The 12,514-nt window shown below is 38.2% G+C and overlaps 1 pseudogene; it reads right to left on the bottom strand.

Moving 5' to 3' along the window:
- LOC132482901 (probable helicase senataxin) overlaps positions 1-12,130 on the bottom strand; it is a 61,894-nt pseudogene extending 49,764 nt beyond the window's left edge.
- Positions 12,131-12,514: the final 384 nt, after the last annotated feature.

Here is a 12,514-nt window from a genome sequence, read left to right as displayed (position 1 = left end):
CCTTCCAAAATGTACTTAAAATTAATCTCTCAAAGTGTGCATGCTCTCATTACAGCCCATTTTTCCTCATGAGCTACTGTTCAATCAGAAACTGTTTTATGCAACAGTTGATTCAGAATAGCTACATATCATAAAATCAGCAATGCAACTAACCACGTAAAACACTGGCTATACAATATAAAGGCAATACAATATCATCTGAATTCTCAAAATGTTTTATACCTTTTTGGTCTTTTCAGGGTTATAATTGTATACCATCTGGCTGCAAGTCACCATATCATCTAAATATGACTCCGGTTCTGACTTGGTCCTTAAATATTAAGAACAAATAGAAATTACTGAAATGAAGGGTAAAAAGAAGAGAAAAATCTTACTGTTAAGTCAATTATAGTAGACTTCCTCATACAGATTGTTGGAAATCCTGACACAGGAACTGAACGAACCTCACAGAACTGCTCCGTATGTTCTGGATCTCTTTCCTGTAGCTCACGTTGTTGATAATGGTTTGAAATGCCTCAATAGGATCAATAAGTTGACCCCAGACCTTAGATCCAAGACGATCCAGAATCACCATGAAACAGTGTAACGCTGGCCAGAAAGGATCCACATTATCATCTGAGACACAATGGAGTAATTTGCCAAATTACAACACAATTAGAGAAAGGTACTAAAATATATTGAGAATTAAGCATTCTTTACCTGGGTAGCAACAAAACTGAAAGCAAAGCAGGAAGTAATTTAAAGTAAAGCGTTGTCAACTACAGGTTTTAGAAAGCTGGCAAACTTTTAAATAGTGTCTGCATTTTTTTTAAAGCAATACACCTCTGTTAAGAAATCTTGTTGTGTGGAACAAACTGAGATAGTCCAGATAAACTCAACTTTCTCACCCTATTTGCCAACCTGAAAGAATCGTTCCTCCTCTGCTTCTTCCAGACCTTTATACTCCCATCCTTCAATAAATAACAGAGGTAAAGTAGAAAAAAAAGGGAGAGAACGGAAAACTTGGTATTTTCAGATCTAAACAAAGTCCATGATATGAGAAATCCTGAATTGTGTGTGTCATTCGGTTGGAATAAAGGACTGAACCCCTCATCCACTGGATAAGCAGAGATACATACTCTTCATCCACCCATGTCTCAACATGGCTTTGTTGTTATCTCCATTCCATCCAACTGGCAGGAATTCCCATTACTCACACACTCTTATGCCCAGTCCTTCCCCTCTTCTCCACATGCAGGGGCAAAACACTACCCTGCTCAAAGACCTTCACTTGCTCCTTAATGTCTTCTAAGGAAATTAGAAGCCCTCAGTCAAGCATCTGTAAGATCTTACTCTATTCTTTCTTTCCAGATTTATTTTTTACACTCACATAAAGATACACCACCTACAGAAAAAAACAGATAGCTGGCTTTTTCCAAGAAAGAACCAGAATGGCTTCACTGTGAGTACCACCTGTCATCTTCCGCAGTATTCTTAGGAGGCAAGTGCTCTAACTCACCCAATTACTGTCAACCTTAGAACTTTCTGCTTTATTTCCCTCAGGGCTCTTAGAGTCTACTTTTTTTTTTATCATAGTCGTTCGTGTAGAACTGCTCATATACTTTTTTATCCTCTACTGAAGCTGTCTTATGTCTAGGAAGCTCTCAAATAAGGAAGAAAGTCATTAGTTAGGTGAAGACAATTATAGAATGTTTCTTAAAGAGGGGACTTCCCTGGTGGTGAAGTGGTAAAGAATCCGCCTGCCAAAACATTGGCAGAACACTCTATGACATAAAAGACCCTTTTTGACCCACCGCCTAGAGACATGGAAATAAAAACAAACAAATGGGACCTAATGAAACTTCAAAGATTTTGCACAGCAATGGAAAACATAAACAAGATGAAAAGACAACCCTCAGAATGGGAGAAAATATTTGCAAATGAAGTAACAGACAAATGATTAATCTCCAAAATTTACAAGCAGCTCACGCAGCTCAATATCAAAAAAACAAACAACCCCATCCAAAAATGGGCAGAAGCCCTAAATAGACATTTCTCCAAAGAAGATATACAGCTTGCCAACAAACACCTGAAAGGATGCTCAACACCACTAATCATTAGAGCAGTGCAAATCAAAACTACAGTGAGGTGTCACCTCACACCAGTCAGAATGGCCATCATCAAAAAATCTACAAACAACAAATGCTGGTGACGGTGTGGAGAAAAGGGAGCCCTCTTGCACTATTGGTAGGAATATAAATTGATACAGCCACTATGGAGAACAGTATGGAGGTTCCTGAAAAAACTAAAAATAGAACTACCATATGACCCAGAAATTCCACTCCTGGGCATATACCCTGAGAAAACCATAATCCAAAAACAGTCATGCACCACAATGCTCACTGCAGCTTTATTTACAAGAGCCAGGACATGGAAGCAACCCAAGTGTCCATCGACAGATGAATAGATAAAGATGTGGCTATACATACAATGGAATATGACTCAGCCATAAAAAAGAAACGAAATCGAGTTATTTGTAGTGAGGTGGATGGACCTAGAGTCTGTGGTACAGAGTGAAGTAAGTCAGAAAGAGAAAAACAAATACTGTATGCTAACACTTACATACGGAATCTAAAAAAAAAAGGTTCTGAAAAACCTAGGGGCAGGACAGGAATAAAGACGCAGACATAGAGAATGGACGTGAGGACACGGGGAGAGGGAAGGGTAAGCTGGGACGAAGTGAGAGAGTGGCATGGACTACCACATGTAAAATAGCTAGTGGGACGAAGCCACAGAGCACAGGGAGATCCGCTTGGTGCTCTGTGACCACCTAGATGGGTGGGATGGGGGTGTGGAAGGGAGACGCAAGAGGGAGGGGACATGGGGATATATGTATATGTGTAGCTGATTCACTTTGTTATACAGCAGAAACTAGCACACCGTTGTAAAGCAATTATATTCCAATAAAGATGTTAAAGAAAGAATCTGTAGCCCCCGCTCGCTGCAACTAGAGAAAGCCCATGCACAGCAACAAAGACACAACACAGCCAAAAATAAATAAATTAATTTTTTTCAAAAGTAAGTTAACTTCCTTGGGCTTCAGTTTCTTCTTTTATGAAAGTAACGTGCTGAGTTAAACTCTGAAGGTCCTTTCCAATTAAAAATTCTGACTCTGTGACCAAAACCATAAAATGTTCATTCTTTCTTTCCTCCACATCATACACCCAAATTCTTACAGTGACACTAGTATTTTCAAAGTGCACCATCATCACAATAGTCAGCAAATAAAGTTTATTACCATCTGATTGTCTCTCCATGGCGTGAAGTATTGATTGCATAAAATCATTCTGTTTGTTTGAGCTCAACAACAGTGAATCCATGGTTTGCTCCTCAAGAATGGTCAGCAACATGCAAATACCTGTAAGATCACATATAGTTTTCTTGAATTGATTAAATAAAACTGTTCTAATGTCTTCTCCAGTTTAGTTGGCAAAAAGAATAACAAGGCAGTAAGATGAAACCAAACAGTATCCAGTGCCTCAGACATTGAAGTCTGAGATATTCATATACAACTCCTCCTCCTAAGAACAGAACTTTAGACTGAATAAAAAGGGAAAATGGCACGAACCTGGTTAGAAAACCATTTCCAAAATGACTACCACACAATTTGCATCTCATAATATCAAAGACCCCTTAAATTTTAAGATCACTATATTTCAAGTACCAGTCACTGCCAAATATACACATGACTGTAAGACTCTGAATCAATGAAGTAGGACAGAACTACTTTAAGTCAATATACAACTTGATGAAAACCAAAGTTAGTATCGCTTTCTCCCAGGAAATATTTTACAGATGGGAAAAGAGGTATTAAACCTCTGTTTCAAGAGATCAAAACCCTATTAAGTTCAGCTGCTGTGCTAATACGGTAACATCTAATACTGCCTTAAATAAAAGATCTATTTGCCATAATTGAAAATGTACCTCTTACACAGATGATTTCTAGGATAAGATATGTTTAAAGACAAGATGTTGTAATAGTCAATTTAATGACAGAACAAGAATTGTGAACTATGAAATCCTTTATTTAGCTTTTTTTTTTTTTTTTGCGGTAGGCGGGCCTCTCACTGTTGTGGCCTCTCCCGTTGCGGAGCACAGGCTCCGGACGCGCAGGCTCAGCGGCCATGGCTCACGGGCCCAGCCGCTCCGCGGCATGTGGGATCTTCCTGGACCGGGGCACGAACCCATGTCCCCTGCATTGGCAGGCGGACTCTCAACCACTGCGCCACCCGGGAAACCCTATTTAGCAATTTTGATCAGATTACCAGAAGAGATCCCTTCCCTTGCAGGATAATCATAAGAAATATTGGAAAATACTAATTATATGTGTGTAGGAACAATACTCACCTAACCAATAGTTTTTGTAGTTGGCAGTATCATACATGTGTGAAGGCAGAAGAATCAGTTTACCCTTCTCAAGGACAGAAGTATCAATGTCTGGACTTTCTAAAAGCCCTAACTCAGTAACTTTAAAAAGGCAAGTCAAAACCTCCTGTAAGTCATAATAATCATCTCTGTCCACTTTCCCCAAGTTTCTTGCTGTCAGGATAGCCCAACGCGAAACCTAAAAGTGTAACACATTCATTACTTCATATAACACACAATTGTCTAGAGAAAGAATACAGTTAAAATAAGATTCTCTACAGATTACAGAGGACACAAGATACATCAAATACTTTAAAAAATCATTACACCATATATATTAAACTTATACAGTGCTGTATGTCAATTATACCTCAATAAAACTGGAAGAAAAAACCTATCATATAGAATAAAGTACTTTAGGAAAAATACATGATTTTCAGACATTTAAAGGAAATAAACCAAAAGGTCCATGATGACAGGAAAAAAATAAAAGACGGAAGATACTAATTACAATTGAACTTTGAACAACACACAAGGGTTAGGGGCACCTACCCTCTGCGTAGTTGAATGCACTAATATAATTCGAATATAACATAGTTGGCAGCCCTCCATATCCTGGTTCTGCATCATGGATTCAACTAACCTCGAACTGCGTAGTACTATACTACATGCTATTAAAAAGAATCTGTGTATAAGAGGACCCATGCAGTTCAAACCCATGTTGCTCAAAGGTCAACTGGAATGCGACGTGTGAACCTTACTTGATCCTGATTTGATCTAAACCTGATAAAGCATTTTTGGATAATAACTTCCACTCAAACACTGACTAGAAATATATTATTATTATTATTATTATTATTATTATTATAAGTGTGTTGATGTAATTGTTCTTTTTAAAGAGCACTTAACTTTTTGATACACGTACTAAAGTATTTTATGGATGAAATGCTCTGATGTCTGATTTGCGGTAACTAATCTTAACAGGAGTAGAATATTGACCACATATTGATAATAGATGAAGCACAGTGATGGATATATGGGGGTTCACTACACCAATCTATTTTTGTATGTTTGTAATGTTCCATAATAGAAAGTTAAAAAAGGAAAGAAAAATGAAAAGAGAAACCTCAGAAGAAATCAAAGGTCACCTCTACATGGCGATATAGCATAGGGAAGTGATTTTAAATTTATTCTGCACTACAAACTGAATTTAGTGACCACAACCAACCTTAAAAACTAAATAAAATAAAAAAAAAATCAGTGGGCTTCCTTCATAATAACAGTAAGTACTGTTTTGTGAAATGTTTAGGTCACGTATGTCTATATATGTGTGTGAACTCGATGAAGAATATTTTTACTTAGGTTATGGGCAGAAAAGTTTGCAAAACATAGAACTAGTGGACAAAAGAATGGGCTCTATGCCAACATAATTAAGTAATGGATTTTAAGCTATCGAAAAAAATACAAAGGAATCAATGAGTCTATAACTTATGATAAACAGATGAATAAATGAAGAGCAGGGAAAATGGCTCTTGATTATAGTATCATCAATGTCAAGTGCTGACTGGTAAACGTGTAAAGTGCTGGGGTTGAAACTACTTTGCAATCTTAGAAAAACTGGCTCAGGGAAGAACCATCAGGTAATGCTAAATTTAGGAGAACATTTTGGTGAGGAGTAAGGTATTTATGTGATCTTAGAGTACTTAAGAAATAGACATTGTACAGTGAAGAAACTGGACAACACCTCAACTAGATGATCAAAATTAACATCACCATGAAAGGCCGGATGATATGGCATGCCTGTATATCTGACACCCTGAGAAGGACATAACATCCTTCACTTATGTAGTATTCCAGTTGGAACGTATAACCGAAGACTAACCATGCACAAGCATCAGGCAAACCCAAAATGATAAGCATTCTATTTTTTGTAAATGGGAGGGAGACAGAAATGACTATTCTTCAGAAATGTAATTGTCATAAAAGACAAAGATAGGCTGCGGAAATGTTACAGATTAAGGGAGACTAATGTAACACAACTACATGTAAATCCTGATCCTGGTCTGGATACTGGAGTACAGGGGGAAAATGCTACAAAGTACACTGGATCACACAACACAACTGGAAAACAGACCTTACTGTGTCAATGTTAAAGTCACTGAAGTTTATAATATTGTAAGAATATACTTATTCTTAGGAAATATACACTGAAGTATTTAGGGGCAAAAGGCTATGATACATGCAACCTACTCTCAAATGGTCAGAAAACAAACAGCTTTGTAGTTAACTGAAAGCAAATGATAGAACAAATGGAGTGAAACATTAGTAATTGGTGAATACAGCTAAAGAATATACAGGTGTTTTCTACTTTTTTTTTATTTTTGAGAATTTTCTGAAAATTTTAAAGTATTTTCAAATAAAAACTTTAAAAAAAAGCATTAGGGCTCTGGATCAGGCTGCCTATATACAAATCCCAGTCACCATACTAGCCTGTGTAACTGTGGTTAAGTCTCCTGACTCAGTTTCCTCACCTACCAAAACATGTATATAATGAAGAATACAGTCATTCCTGGCTCTGCAGACCCAGTCAACCAGTCTGCAAGTGCTTGGCCCAGGTCCTGGTTGCTCAGCTGGACCTGCTTCCTCTACTGCTTTGCAGCTTTAAGAAAGCCAGTCCCAGAGAGCATCTGGCTGTACTTTCTGTCAGTCTTCTTTCACAGGCAGGAAAGCCCCACCCTTATTTTAAGCACAGGCCTCGACTCTGGTTCTACCCTTGCCTGGAGTAGACTTGTAATTCTTATTATCATGCACAAACTCAGTCCCCTGCTACCTACAGCCACCCAGGCCGACATACAGGTTTCCACCATGTATCACTTTGTATTTCTGTTCTATTACTGGTCCAAAGAAACATTTACCCTTTGAAAAGTGTGATTATACCTTTTAGAATTCCACTTTTTGAATTTTTTTCTATCATTGTTTGGGTTTGGCACAAAGGAGACTGAAATTCACCACCATTCTGACTGGAAACCCCATTACCGTGTTCTTTCTTCGCCACTTAAAAAAAAAGCCTCTTTACTATCCTTCTATTGGCAGAGCAACCCTTCGTGGCTATTGCCTTAACGTTGTAACTCAGTTCTAGAGGCCAACGTGCACAGGTCCTACTGCACACACTGCCTAGCCACATGATGATACGTCCTCAAACTCGAGCAATCAGCGCAAAGTCAGGTTCCAAGCCTCTGGTGTTGCTCTCTGCTTCTGTCTACCTACTGTTCTGATTCTCATGCTCCTCTTCCTGTCTGGCACCTAGGAACTGAATCTCCTTGTCCACCCCTCTACACCATCACCTGTTAAAAATCTCATCTATTAGCAAAATAATTATTTCAAGTGTTTTAACTGGTATTTCCATGTGCTTGGAGCGGGGCAGGCAAGCAAGAAAAGCAAGAGAGAACTCTCCTTCTTCGTTAGTTCAGGTCAACACACTGAAAGTTCAGATTATTCCCTCATTTGTCTTTTAAACTGAAGCATCACCTGTCAGAACTGTTTCCCTACTCTTTTAACTCTCTTCTTTGAGCCCCCCCAGCACCCCCTCCTTAACTGCAGTAATGTTACAACAACAAGAGAATAACTTTGGCAAATATTTTAAACAAAGTACACATCAAAAACCTCTATTATAGTTATCTATACTATAGGAGCAAAAATAAAATATCCCCTCTTCCACTGCCTAACACTCACACTCACCATTTCATTGGGATGGACCAAAAACAAATAGATCCCTGGATGTTTGTCAAAAACCTGAAAGGAGCAGTTAGCTTGTTCCATCCGGCAAAGTGCTTCAACGCATAATTCATCTAAATAGAAAAAATAAGGCAGTAAACATAAGACATACATCTTATCAACGTTATCAAGATTCCCTAAATTTGGCTCCTTCAGTTGCTCTGTAAGTAAATGAAAAGTTGCTCCTTTTGTTTTTTAAACTGAGGCATAAAAATGCTGTAAATGTAGGAATGATATTTAGCTGCTGAAAGACCGGTAGGTTGATCATATTGTGTGCCTATGAATTGCTCTGACTTTCCTAGTACAAACATCTTTTTTCACACTGGGCATAATTATCTCCAGAGGGCACCTTCTTAGAAGTATGGCTATAGGTCCAATTCCATTAGCATTTTACATTTTGATCCATGAGGACTTTATCTTGTACCGCACTGATAAAATCAGCTTTGTCCCCCAAATGGCTATTTTGTCCTACTCTCAGTTACTGAGTAATCCATTTTCTCCACTGGTTTGAAATGCTATCATCACCAAAGAGTAAATTCCCCAAATAGATTCGGTTTACTTCTGGACTCTCTACACTGCTCCATGAGTCTATCTGTACCAGCACTATCCTAATCCCTGTTGCTTTATGGAAATTTCTTCATCACTCTTTCAAAAGTATACTGAATAGACTCCTACATTTACCATATCAGATGAATCAACTTTATTTTGTCAAGCTTCAAAGAATATTGTAGTGACAGTGGTTAGCTTTGGGAAGGAGGAACAATGACTGGAAAAGTAAGAGGAGAGCTTCTGGTGTGTTGATGATGTTTTGTTTCTTGACCTGGGTGCCAGCTACACAAGTATGTTTAGTTTATGAAAAATCAAGCTTATATAGTTTTCTGGATATGGTACTCTTTAATAAATGTTTGAAAAATGACTTGTTCGAATTTAAAAATCTAGTTATTTTGAGTTTATTTAGAAAGAACTGATTTATCAAATAAATCTTTAGATATACTTTTCAATTTACTGAAAATACAGAGGATAGAGAAACAAGTCAAATAACATGACAAGGAAGAAATCAGAAAAGTCCAGGAAGCACATTATTCTTTAGGGCAACCATCTGGTCTCAGCAAGTCAAAGTTATGACAAAAAATCTATCTATCTATCTATCCATCTATCTATGTATCTAACTATATCTATACCTGTGCACACATACGTAAAAGTAAACTATTCTGGATTAAAAGAGATGTATGAAATATGGAACCAAATGGAACCAAATGTACAGTCCCTGATTGGACTCTAATTTAAATAAATCATCCAAAAACACATTTTGCAACTATTGGGAAAATCTGAATGTGGACTAGATACAGTAGTGGGTGCCTTAAAGGTACTGTTATTTCATTAGATGTGACAGATCAGGGAAATATCTTCAAGAGATTCATATTAAGAAATGCAAATATAAATGGCCAAAATCTAGGCAGACATAATATGCTATGCCATTGTGATTACTGAAAACTACTACAGAACAGTGGTTCTCAACCTGGCGATTCTGTCCCCCACTGGCCCTGACCCCCAACTCCCAAGGGACATTTGGCAATATCTGGAGACATTTTTGCTTGTCACAACTAGGGTAATGGGGAGAGCAAGTCACTACCAGCATCTAGTGGAGACAGGCCAGGGACGCTGCTAAACATCCTACAATAAACAGCATGTCCCTCACCCACCAAAATTTATCCAGTCCAAAATGTCAACATTGCCAAGTTTGAAAAACCCTGCTACAGACAAATTCCAAGAATGAAAATTAATTGAATGGATAGATGAATAAATATGTGATAAAGCAAAAACAGCAAGATATCAGCAGCTGTACAATCTATGTGGTGTGTATATGGTATTCACTGTGTAATTCACTTTTCTAGGTTTGGAAATGCTCAAAATAAAACATTTGGAAAAAAAAGTATCCTAAGTATATGTTTAAGAAACAGATGTTCAATATAGATAAACCCAAATTCTTACAATTCTTAAAATAAAAAAATGATACAACTGTGAAACACCCAAGATACTCACTAACACGCTCATGTAAAAGCAAATAAGGATATTTCAGTACTTCAAGAAGAGCAACTCGAAGCTTATTTTCAAAGTCTTGGCCTGTAAGGTCAAACATCTGTGCCCCTCCATTGTTGTCTACTATATATAACTCGTCATCGTCTCCAATTTCTCCCTTCATGGCCTTTTCAAAGTGATTTATGAGACGTGAGGTTTCTAATTCCCATAAAACCTACAGGAAAAGAAAAACGGGCAGTGTGCTTTATATCTTATTAGCAACAAAATATACTGGATGTGACGATCCTTCTAGAAAGCCTTTTCCTAAGCATAAAAATTCAGAAGTTTAAAGAAGTAACAGGGCTTCCCTGGTGGTGCAGTGGTTGAGAGTCTGCCTGCCGATGCAGGGGACACGGGTTCGTGCCCCAGTCTGGGAAGATCCCACATGCCACAGAGCGGCTGGGCCCGTGAGCCGTGGCTGCTGAGCCTGCGCGTCCGGAGCCTGTGCTCCACAACAGGAGAGGCCACAACAGTGAGAGGCCCGCGTACCGCAAAAAAAAAAAAAAAAAAAAAAAAAAAAAAAAAAGGTCTAAACCTCATATATTAAATTTAAAGAAAACAGTCACTGTACATAAAAGTGGCTTTTATGATACATGAACATGAGTACATAGAGCATGAGATGTTTACAACATTGCTCTTGCAGAGTTTTGTTATCAACAGCACTGTCAACTATACTCTATTGAAAAGGAAATGAGAAGTTGGAGCTTCTTTACCAAGGCACAAGCTGGGCCTTCTCTGACTTCCCTCCTACGTTCCAGCCATAGGTAATTACCTTGAAACATCATCTTTAGCATAAAGGCATTGGTTAGCTTCATCACTAGGCAACTTTGTAAACGTAAAGGTTTTCCTCTAAAGGTTCATAACTAATCATCCCCCTCCTCTCTTCTATAATATTTTATTTTTATTTATTTATTTTTTTTGCGGTATGCGGGCCTCTCACTGTTGTGGCCTCCCCCGTTGCGGAGCACAGTCTCCGGACGCGCAGGCTCCGGACGCGCAGGCTCAGCGGCCATGGCTCACGGGCCCAGCCGCTCCGCGGCATATGGGATCCTCCCAGACCGGGGCACGAACCCGTATCCCCTGCATCGGCAGGCGGACTCTCAACCACTTGCGCCACCAGGGAGGCCCACTCTTCTATATTATTATACATAACTCTATGGTCTGTATTCCATTTCTCATCAGATAAATATAATAAACCAATATTCAAAGCCACATATTTAAAATTATATGTTTCACTTTGGTTACTGTGAATGAAAAAATTTTTGTCTTTATTGATTTATAGCACTTAACATTAAAAAATGAAGAGAGGGGAAAAAAAAAGAACTATTAGCCAATAAAAGAATAACCCAAGCCATTCAGATACCTGGCTGTTAACAATGTCAAATGCAACAACATTAAAACATGAACCCAAAAAAACCCCATATGTCACTTCATTTCATGAAACTGTTTCACATCAAAATGTCTAAATGTGGAGGATTATAAAATTCTGCTTTAGATTTCAATTCAATTCCATCAATCAATAAGCATTTATTCAGCACCTACTATCTACCAGGCTATGAGTTACATACTACACGTACATTAGCATTCACAGTTTAAATCACATTTTCAGTTCCCTGAATGCTTCCAACAGAGTTCAAATTTATTCTCTTCCTAGTTATCAAGCTCTGAAAAATACTGCCCAATTAATGTAAAGTACCTTATGTAAGAATGGCAATTCATCCCTTGCTTTGTGGTATTCCGCCACACATTCTAAGCAGTAGCAGAGGTCTTCCTCAGCTGTCTGAAATTCACTGGAGTGGGTCTTGGATACATAGCGTTGCAGGAAGTCAATGGTGGAAATACCACCTGGTGTACACCAACAACATGTGCTCATTCTGTACCTGTATCCAGAAAAGAAGACATGGAAAGACTAAAGAAAAAAAACACACAACACTTCAGGCATATTCTGGTGGAGAATGGATACATTTCCTACTAACGATCATGTCTTCAACTTACAATGTGCCTCGACCACATCCAGAATATTCTGCTGGCCAGCTTATCAATCACTGGCTAAACTCAATCTGAGCTTACTCGTAAAATCTTTACCTGTGACACGTGAAAAATAATGAAATGAAAGCAGTTAGTAATAAACATCATAAGGCAACATACAGCTGTGTTATAAAGCCGGCTCAAAACTATACAGTACTGATGGGAAATTATATACAGAGACATAGAATTATCAATGTTTTCAAAGTACAGATTTTGGAGTGTTCTAATC

The sequence above is a fragment of the Mesoplodon densirostris genome, chromosome Y, assembly GCF_025265405.1.
Source record: "Mesoplodon densirostris isolate mMesDen1 chromosome Y, mMesDen1 primary haplotype, whole genome shotgun sequence".
NCBI lineage: Eukaryota > Metazoa > Chordata > Mammalia > Artiodactyla > Ziphiidae > Mesoplodon > Mesoplodon densirostris.
This window is presented reverse-complemented; position numbering and strand designations above follow the sequence as displayed.